Genomic DNA, 9,599 nt, shown 5'->3' on the forward strand with positions numbered 1-9,599 from the left:
TCCCTCTTGTATGTCAGTGATTCCTGCCCCCCCCCCCAGGAAGGCAGCTTTGGGTAGCAGCTCCTTTCAGATGGGACGTGGGGACGGAGGGTCAGCAGCACAACAGGAGGCACCCAACAGCCTCCTGAAATAGCGACCATCCCTTCAACTTCTGCTTCTCAACATGTGGCCCCGGCATTACCCAGGAGCTGGTTAGAAACGTAGGATCCTGGACTCCCATCCAGGAGTGCTGAATCAGAATCTGCATTTTAACAAAACCTCCACGGGGATTCCTGTGCAGAGCAAAGTATGAGTAGCAAGTCTTTGGCAGGATTCAGGAGCCTCTAAAGCCAGTCCGTGGCTCCTTTTCTAGATGTGTAGCGGATGGGCTCGGGCTGAGAAATTTAATGAGAGCTAGCAATTACACGGCAGTTTCTATGTGCCAAGCAACACTGCAAGTATTTTTGCTCGGATCACCTCATGTAATCCTCACGAGGACACTCTGAGACAGGGTACCATTACTATGCTGAGATGCAGAGGAGTTACCTGACTTGCCCTTGTCCCATACTCATAGGCAGGTGAGCAGCGACTCTGAGCCAGACCCCCAGAATCATCACCACAACGTCAGGCTGCCTGCAGGAAGGGGGGAGACCACCAACACGGAGCTGTTCTGACAGGCATCTCCAGAGCGGCATTTCTATATATCTTGTTTTATTCTTCCCCCTCCCTGTCTTCTGCCTCCCCAAGACAGATCACCTTAGAGAAGCAGACAGCCCAGCATTAGCATGAACACAGCCTTCACAGAGATGCAGAGACCAGGGAAGCAAGAGCAGCACGTTATACTTGCAAAACTCTTTACCCTCCATTATCTCCTTTATCCTCCAGAGGACCAAGCGAGATGAAGCAGGTGTTGTTATCCCCATCAGACAGATGGGAAAAGGAGGACCGTCTCGCCAAGTGACTTAGCCAAGGTCACACAACAAAGCTAAGCCGAGCAGCTGGGCTTCCTGGTAACATTTCCTCTCCCCAGCCTGCCCCCTTTTTCTAGAAAACTCCATTCCAGCCTCCCCATCCTGAAGGCAGCCCATATCTCTTCTCAGTGCTTCCACAACTCTGTGGGGAAACCCGGTCCCCAATGGGGCCTCAGCCTCTCTCCCAGGCTGCCTCCTGCCTGAAGCAATTATAAATCACGGCATTTTCCCTTCATTCAGACCTGATGTTTAATTCATTGCTATTCTGGCTGCTTTAATGCAGAACATTTATTCAGTGGAATAGCTTTGTTTTGCCTCCCAAGCTTTATTCTGTTTAGAACACCATTTCCATTGCAGAGTGTGTTCGCTATTAGCCAGCTTCCAGGGCTCTCCCTCTCCCATTCCCCAAGAGCGGCCCCTCTCTGTCTTCCATGGGGACCCACCCTGGGGCCATGATCAGCTTCAGCGGCTGACAAGAAGTCCATACTTTCCTGTCCTTGGTCCAAACAACTGACGTTTTGCATTTGCTCCCCCTTCCCTTTCTCCCAGGCCATATGCCCAGCTCCCTGTCCCCTGGCTCCCAACCCCACAGCGAGGAAGCTTAGCCCCATTCCCCCTCCATCGGTTTACTCCAGGTGGGCCTTCTCCTGCCCAGGACACAGGAAGTTAGAGGGGAACAAGCAAGTGCAACAGCTGTCATGCCGCACGCTTGGAGTTTCTGTCACATGCCTTTAACGCTTCTTCAACTACCCCAGTCTGGACAAATCTAGAATGTTGGACTCCTGTCCTTGCATTCTATGCCAAGGCCTTACCTTTGGTGATAGATCCCCTGACTGGTAATTTCCCTCATCCTGGATATCAGCATATTTAAAGTCAAGAGAAAAAGGCAAAGACTACTAAGTGTCTATATAATATCCATTCTCCCCCTCTTTGAGAGTAACAAAAGTGCTAGCTGAGCACCAGGCTGGAAAGCCAGCTACCAGATAACACTGTATTGCCAAGCATCCCTTGAAGCTCGCTGTATCCACAGGACTGGGTTCTGGCCAACAAGATTTAAGTGGAAGCATAGAATGGGATTTATGTGAAACCTTCCTTAAAAAGGAGAAGGCACAACTTTCTAAATCCCTTCTCTCTTAGTTGCTAGTTGAAACATAACTGCAAAGGCTGGATCTCTAGCAGGCATTTTAGGACCAAGAGGAGAAAGCCACATTCAGAGTATAGGTATGACATAGACGGAAAAATCTCAGGTCCCTGACACTAAAGATCCGGCCTATTAGTATGGTTGTCTAGTCTCCAAATTGCTCTTATGATAGGGATAAGCTTGTGTCTTGTTTTAGCTACTTTAGGTTGTATCGTTCAGCACAGATAGGCAAATCGATTCCTCAGTATGAAGACAAAGCCCTTCCTTTCCCTGTTTCTTCATCTGCCTGTGGGAAATGGCTCACCTGCCAAGCCTACCACCTGAACCAGTTTCTGATACAACATTTATAGTTGTGACACCTGAAAAGAATGCAGGACAGGAGAGATACGTGGAGGGGACACAGAATTAAGAGTGCATGGGTATCATTCAACCTCTGACTGCACAGATGGGAAGACTAAGTTTCAGAGAGAATTAATCATTAGTCTGTGGTCAGAGACTCAAACTACCCACCCACTACCACTTAGAGAGAGTTTAGAAAGTCTCAGGAAAAACCTGTTGATGTGCTTTCCATCCTGGCCAGGGGCTGGTCCTGACTGTGGGCAGAGTCAGAGCTCCCCTGGGCAGAACTCAGTTTCTTTCCTTCCTCTCTTAGAAGGTGCATTTCTTTATGAAGCCCCAGACTTTTTTTTTTTTTTTTTTTCTTTTTCAGAGAGAGAGAGAGGTCACAAGTAGGCAGAGAGGCAGGCGGAGAGGAGGAAGCAGGCTCCCTGTTGAGCAGAGAGCCCGATGCAGGGCTCGATCCCAGGACCCTGGGATCATGACCTGAGCTGAAGGCAAAGGCTTTAACCCACTGAGCCACCCAGGTGCCCCCAGACTTCTTATCTTTATAACAAAGCAGACGCAGGGGAAGGAATCAGTCCTCTTTGGAATGAAGCTGTTTGCTAGGAGCTGCTTCTATCCTGCCGGAGGCTGGGAGAGGGCAGGTCCCATTTCTCTACACCAGGCTTCCCCGTCTATCCATACAGGGTGATGGTTAAGCACAGGCTCTGAGACCAGGCTGCTGAGTTCGAATCCCAACTCCACCAGTGCCAGACTGGGCGACCTTAGCATAAACTGCCCACTTCCCCACCCCCCTACCAAGTCTCAGATTCCCCACCTCTCCAAGAGATGATACTCTGTAACCACCTCACAAGGTTACTGTAAAGATTAAGCTAGTTAGTAAGAAACTAGTGTGAGCTATTGCTTTTGTTCTCCATGGATTTGAGATGAAGGTCCCCATAGAAAAATGGTGACATTGTGTTATCTTGCAGCTTTTCCACATTATCATGTATTTCCTCAAAGGCGGTGAGCCGCTGGCTTATCGGCCTTTGTTCCCCAGAAGTTAGAACTGAACCTGGCACGTGGTAGATACACCAACAAGAAGGTGTTGAACGGAGCTGGGTCAAACAGGATCTTCTCTTCATTCTTCAGATGATTACCCTCTCCCCACCTCTGCCCTCTCCCCTTCCTTCCCCCTCTCGGTTTAGCTCTCTCTTGTTCTCTCTGCCACCATTCTCTCTCTCTCTCTCTCTACGTCACATTCTTCCTCTGTCTTTCTTTCAAACACTTGCCACATGCTCTCTGCTCCCATCTCAGCCCCCAGCGCAGTCAGCCTCAGCCCTGAGGGCTGACGCTCTGACGTCAGGGCTGCCTGCGACCTTTGCTGTCCCCACTCCCAGCCTCCTCACCCTTCAGATGAGGAGACCGAGGCCCAGAGAATCCGATGAGGCTGTCTTGGCATCAGACCACCAATCTGTCCCAGAGCTAGGATTACAACCCAGGTTTCTCAACTCTCAGACCATGGCTTCCCCTGAGGCTGACTGGTAGAAACATAGCAGGAGATGTGGAATGTTTGGAGAATGAATGAATGAATGAATGATGGATGGATGAATTGTATTGGGATGGAGAGTTGCTCCGACAGCATCCTTCTTTCCTGGAGCCCCTGGTGACCTGCTGGGGATGGGGGCGCAGACCCTTTGTGCTGAGGGGTCCCCAGAGGAGGTCCTGGCTTCACCGCTCCTGTTGTCACCCCAAATTTGGGGTGACCTCTTGGCCCTCCTTCTCTCCCTCCACTGGCAGCTGTGTGCATAGACGCCATGTTCATTGTTCTCCATGGCATGATCTTCAGGGGTCTGAGGCCATTCTCTAAGATTAAGTCTCTTCCCCCAGGCCCTTGCCTCTGTGGCTTGGCTTGCTGTCTCCCCAGAGCCCTGTGTTCTGGACAACACGGGACCAGTTGGAACAAAGCGTCACCTATTGCAACCCTATAGCTTGTTTCTGGCTCTGCCCTGCCCCCACCTTCTTTTTTTTTTTTTTTTTTTTTTTTTTCTACAGAAGTGGCCCACCATCCAGCTTCCTGTCCTCTCAAGTTAAGGGGAGATGTCTTGACCTGACATCCCCTCCTCCAAAGCCTGGCCGGCCCGGGTATCCCCTGGCAGGCCCGGCCCCTCCCTTTCTGTCTTCCTCCCCTAGCCCGGGAGTTTCCAAATGCTACCTGTACAGCAGTTTCTCCATTAACTGTTCTTGTCTTCATTCCATCCCCCGCAATTGGAGCCTGAATAATGAGTTATTTCACAGGAAGATTGATCTGGGTATTAGGGCATCGTTTAGTTTGCCATTACAACAGCCAATTCCGGTTACATGCTCAGCTGTGAAGGGGAGAGGGACAGGCGGCTGGAGCTTTCTGAAACATGGGGCGGGTGGGTGGGAGGAGGGGTGCCTGGCCGAGGGGCAGAGGCAGCGGGAGGCCCAGGGAAAGGGTCTGGCCAGCTTTAGCCCATCTCTATTCTTGGAATATGATGCTGGGAAAGAAATCATAAGGATGGAAAAGGATGTGATCTTTGTTCCAAGGGAGAGGAAGACCGGGGTTATGAGGCTAGGACTGGGAAGGTCTTTGTCAAATAAACGGAGTGAATGATCCCCAAGTTTAAGGGACATTTCAGACTTGCCAGTATTTTAAGATGACAGAAGGGCTTAGCATGCCACTAGACCCCTGCGGTTAGGCGAGTTCATGGTTCCCTCCGCTCCAGGTCTCCAAGTCTGACGGGGGAGACACAGTTTCTGCCCTTGAGGAGTTCCCAGCCTGAGGAAAGAAGGAGACTCTTTCCGGTCCCCGTCACAGGGCGACCTTCCCCACCTGCCATCCCAGTTTTCCTGGGTCATCATCCTATTTATATCCCTCCTGCCTCTTTGCACACTCTAGCATTTCCCTCTTCATTTAATTTATTTTAACTCACTTGCCTGTTTCCTCCTCAACTAGAACAAAAGCTCCTTGAGAGCAAGGCCCTCATGCACCCTGGTCATCTGCTCCCCCAGTGCCCCCCACCTGCACCTGCAGTGATCAATGAACACATGCCAATGGGCGCATGAGACTGTGGAAGTCTTGACTACATGAGGCTGGCCGCGGGGGTCCTGACATCTCGTGAAAGCACCAGCCTCTCGCCCCAGAAGCAGCTGTACACACCTGCCACGTAGTATTTTGTGAAAAACTTCAGGGCGTTCCCCGCAACTCCTGAGGGAGCTGAGGTTCTCTTTGACCTTCATGCTGTGGTTGAGAACTGCGGTTCAGAGGGGCAACTTGAATGTGGCGTCTGCTGCATGGGAGTCTACCCTTTGGAGAAGTCCCGCACATCTCCGAAGTTCATTTCCCTCATGTGTTTCGTGAACAACTCATGCAGGAATGTTTGTGAAACCCTGGGTTAGCTGCCCAGTGGGATAGGAACGCAAAGTGTTACTAGGAGTATCATTCGTCCCTGTAGCAGTGATTTCAAAATCCGCCTATGACAAAATGAGTCTGAGGACGCGGAGGGGAAACGAAGAGGCCGTCCCAGCGGGAGGCTCAGCACTGGACAGAAAGAGATTGCTTTCCATTCTGGTCACAGAGGGACCACCTCCGGCTCCTCTGAGGACCCATATCCCAGTGACCTGTGTCCCTCCAGCCTGACCTGTTACAGAGATAACCAGAAACCTGGTGAGGATGTGCTTGAAGCATTTGGGTACCAGTAACAATGGAAGCTGAACAGGCTTTAGCTACATTACCAAAGCCATTAAAGTTAAAAACCACTAAACAACCACAGCTTGCTTCCCATCATCCACCCCACAGGCATCCAAAACAAAACCAACAAGAATGTGTTAGAATAAAGCGGACACTGAGATTTATTAATAGCTTGTGTTTGCCCAGAGCTTTAAAAGCAAGCCTCGAAGCATTGAGAACCTCACCTACCAAGCACAGCTGAGTAGCACGGGGCACCCTTCCAGAGCACTCTCAACCCCCCGCCCCAGAAACCTCAAGATCTGAAATGAATTTTTCAGCCCTATTCACATAGATTATTTCTGGGCACAGCAGAAGCATGGGGGATAGTGGTGGAGGTATCTTTGACATGGGTGGTCCGTGGGGCAGAACTGAAGATCTTGAGCCAGAAGAGCAGCTGGGAGGAGGGGGAATGCACGTGGGCACTGGAATTTGGGGATGAGTAAGGCATTGACTGAATTCAGGGAAGAATTCAGAAGCAGCCAACAGCATCCAAGTCTGCAGACAGCCCTCATTTTGTAATCTTTGGTAGGCTCTACAAACAGGGAGTTTCTGCAAACAGCCCAAGTGTGTTAAATAGCTTCAGACTCTCTAAATAACAGCTTGCTTCATGCGCAGAAGATGGTGCCATCTTCAGGGACCTGGTGAGCAGACAGCCACAGGATTCATACCTCAAGATTAAAGCTATAGACCAAGAGACCATCTGCTAGTGCACACGGAGAAAGTGGGTCAGTTTCAGTGTCTTAGTGACATCGTGGATAGGAGGGTTTGTCCAGAAGACCTGCAGTCTTTGGGACACACACTGCCATTGCACTAAAAGGATCAGATTGTGGGAAAGTTCCCAGTTCCTTCCCTATAGCTTTGTTTTGTTCCATAGCCACACTGGGGCTTCTCATCGGGAACCTCTAGATGTCTGGTTGTGGCAGGTTTGGACCATACATTATTAAGAGGGAGGCTGGGCTCCTCGCAGAAAGCTGGAGCTGGTGGCAATCACAACGTGCTGCATTGTTCCACCCTGGTTTACAGTCCACTTGGACATCCATTATTTATGGCAACTGAGTGGCTGTGAACAAGCTGAGACTCAATTAAGATAACATTGCCCCGCACAGGAGCGATGGTTAATGCTGAGAAGTTATTCCAACTCCCCCTTTACACTGCATGGAGCTGGAGATACAAAGAGACCAAGGGGCCAAGTGAGAGAAACCCAGAGACAGAGAGACAGAGTAGAGAACAGGGAGACGGAAGGAAAGAGGGAGCAGACACATCCTGAGCCAGGAGTGAGAGGAGTTCCCTCATGGGCCACCTCTGCCCTGGTCTCTGCCCCAGTGCTGGAATCCCTGCTCCCTCTCAGAGGGGAGAAGCCCTGTCTCCTGGATCTCAGAGGTCTTTGAGCTGAGGCTCCCCATCTCCAGGGCTGCCCTCCCTTCCTTGCCTTGTCCTGTCCCCCGTCCATCCTACATCATCGGTCTGTCCCCTGGGCAGTCTGCAGAATCTGAGCACTTGAAGATGGTGCCTGCCAGGGGGCTGCGGACGCTGCTATGGGCTGCTGTGTGGACCTTCTCTACCTCCCGTGGCAGGAGAGGGGTGAGAGGTGGGCAGGCTGGGGGTCCTGAGAGAGGGGGGCTGGGACCGGTTTGGGGGCAAAAGTGGAGGAAAAGTAGGTGTCAGAGAAGTGGCTCAGAGAATCAGGCAGGGTGGGCAGGGAAGTCAGATGGCTAGAAGGGAGTCAGTGGAGGTGGGGCAGGGCAGAGGGAAGAGGAGGAGCACACAGACAGGCAGGGAGAGGAAGAGCTGGGAGAGCCCAGGATGGCAACGACGGGGCTTACTTGAGAGGCCGCCAAGGGGACTCTGTCCAGCCACAGCCGGCGTGGCCCTTACTGAGGACACTGAGGAGGGACGGGGCCCCCTTGCCTTGCACCTGCTGGTCGGCCATTTCCTCCATCCCCACGTCACATGAGGGTCCTTCTGCCCACTCCCCCCTGCCTCCACGCTATGCCCTTCCCGACACGTCACCAGGCAACTTCCCGGCGAGAATTGCCCCCGATTTCCATTTCTCTTTGCAGCCTCCCAGTAAAGGGATTCGCGAGCAGCCGGCAGGTTCACAGGCCTAATCAGGCCGGGTGCATCTCTAACCAGACAGGGAGCGTGCGTGTGGATTTGTCGCCCGACAGGTACAGATGTCGGAGGCTCTCATCCATGAGACGGAATCACTCTCGGGGATTGCGAGGCTGAGCGGACGTCAGTCAGAGGCGGGCTGCACATCTCAAGCAGGGGACGGAGGCTGTTGGCAAAGCCCCTTATGACAGATGCAGGTCAGCAGGACTGCACGCCATAAACTAAATTACAGAGGCCTTCCACCTCACAGCTGAGGGTGTCTGAGGACGCTCCCTTTCCATAACACTCAGGTCGCCTCTTCTCCGTCAGCTAATGTGTCCTGCCAGCCAGTATGGGTCAAGGCATCAAGGAAGTATCAGGGACCAGCCATCAGGGTTGAAAACCCAGCTACACTAGTTATGGGCTGAAGATCTCGGGCAGGCAGGTCAATTACCTCCCCTGGGTGTGTCCCCAAGTCCCCACAGGGGCCTGTTTTAAGCAGCTGGTGAGACCGTCTGTGTGTTTGCTCCACCTTCTGTGGCTCTGTTGGCCTAGGCCATGGTTAAGAGACCCTGGCCCCGCACTTATTAGCTGTGTGACTTTGGGCACATTACTTAACCTCTCTGTGATGTGATTATGTCCTGTCTAAAATGGAGATGGGGCCAGGACCTGCTCATTCAGGCTGTTGACAGAGTTAATACCTGCGAAGCCCCGGGGCCAGCTTGGCATACAGTGAGCCCTTGGGAAATGTTGCTGGTTATTTTGTTGGTGACAGTGGTTTGAATGTTCCAGCACTGTCTCTATGAGATGGAAGCTTATCTTGCTCCTCCTGCCTTTCCCCATCAGCCCAGGAAGTAGTCAGGGGCCATTCTCCCTAGGTCCTTGCAAGAAGGAGATGTTCCATGAACGTTGTTTTTCCATGAACATTGAGTTGATAGAAGAGATGTTGCTGAGACATCTGGGTGGCTCAGTCAGTTAAGTGTCTACCGTGGGCTCAGGTCATGATCCCAGGGCCCTGGGAATGAACCCCATGTCGGGCTCTGTGCTCAGCAGGGAGCCTGCTTCTCCTTCTGCCTCTGCAGCTCCCCTTGCTCATGCTCTCTCTCAAATGAATAAATAACATAGTTTTAAAAAGAGAGAGAGATGCTGCCATGTAAAGAGAATGTGCCACAGCGATGCCAAGAAGATGCACGAGCCCTGGATATGGGCATGACCCCCGTGGCCTCTTGTCCATGGTGAGGACCTGGGCAAGGGGCTCATCCTCTCCAAGCCTCAATTCTTCCATCTCCCCGTCCCCTTCGCTGCAGGTCTCAGTCAGGTAGGCATGGCAGGTAGGCAAGCCTGG

Source organism: Mustela lutreola, chromosome 6 (genome assembly GCF_030435805.1).
Source record: "Mustela lutreola isolate mMusLut2 chromosome 6, mMusLut2.pri, whole genome shotgun sequence".
In the NCBI taxonomy this organism is placed as follows: domain Eukaryota; kingdom Metazoa; phylum Chordata; class Mammalia; order Carnivora; family Mustelidae; genus Mustela; species Mustela lutreola.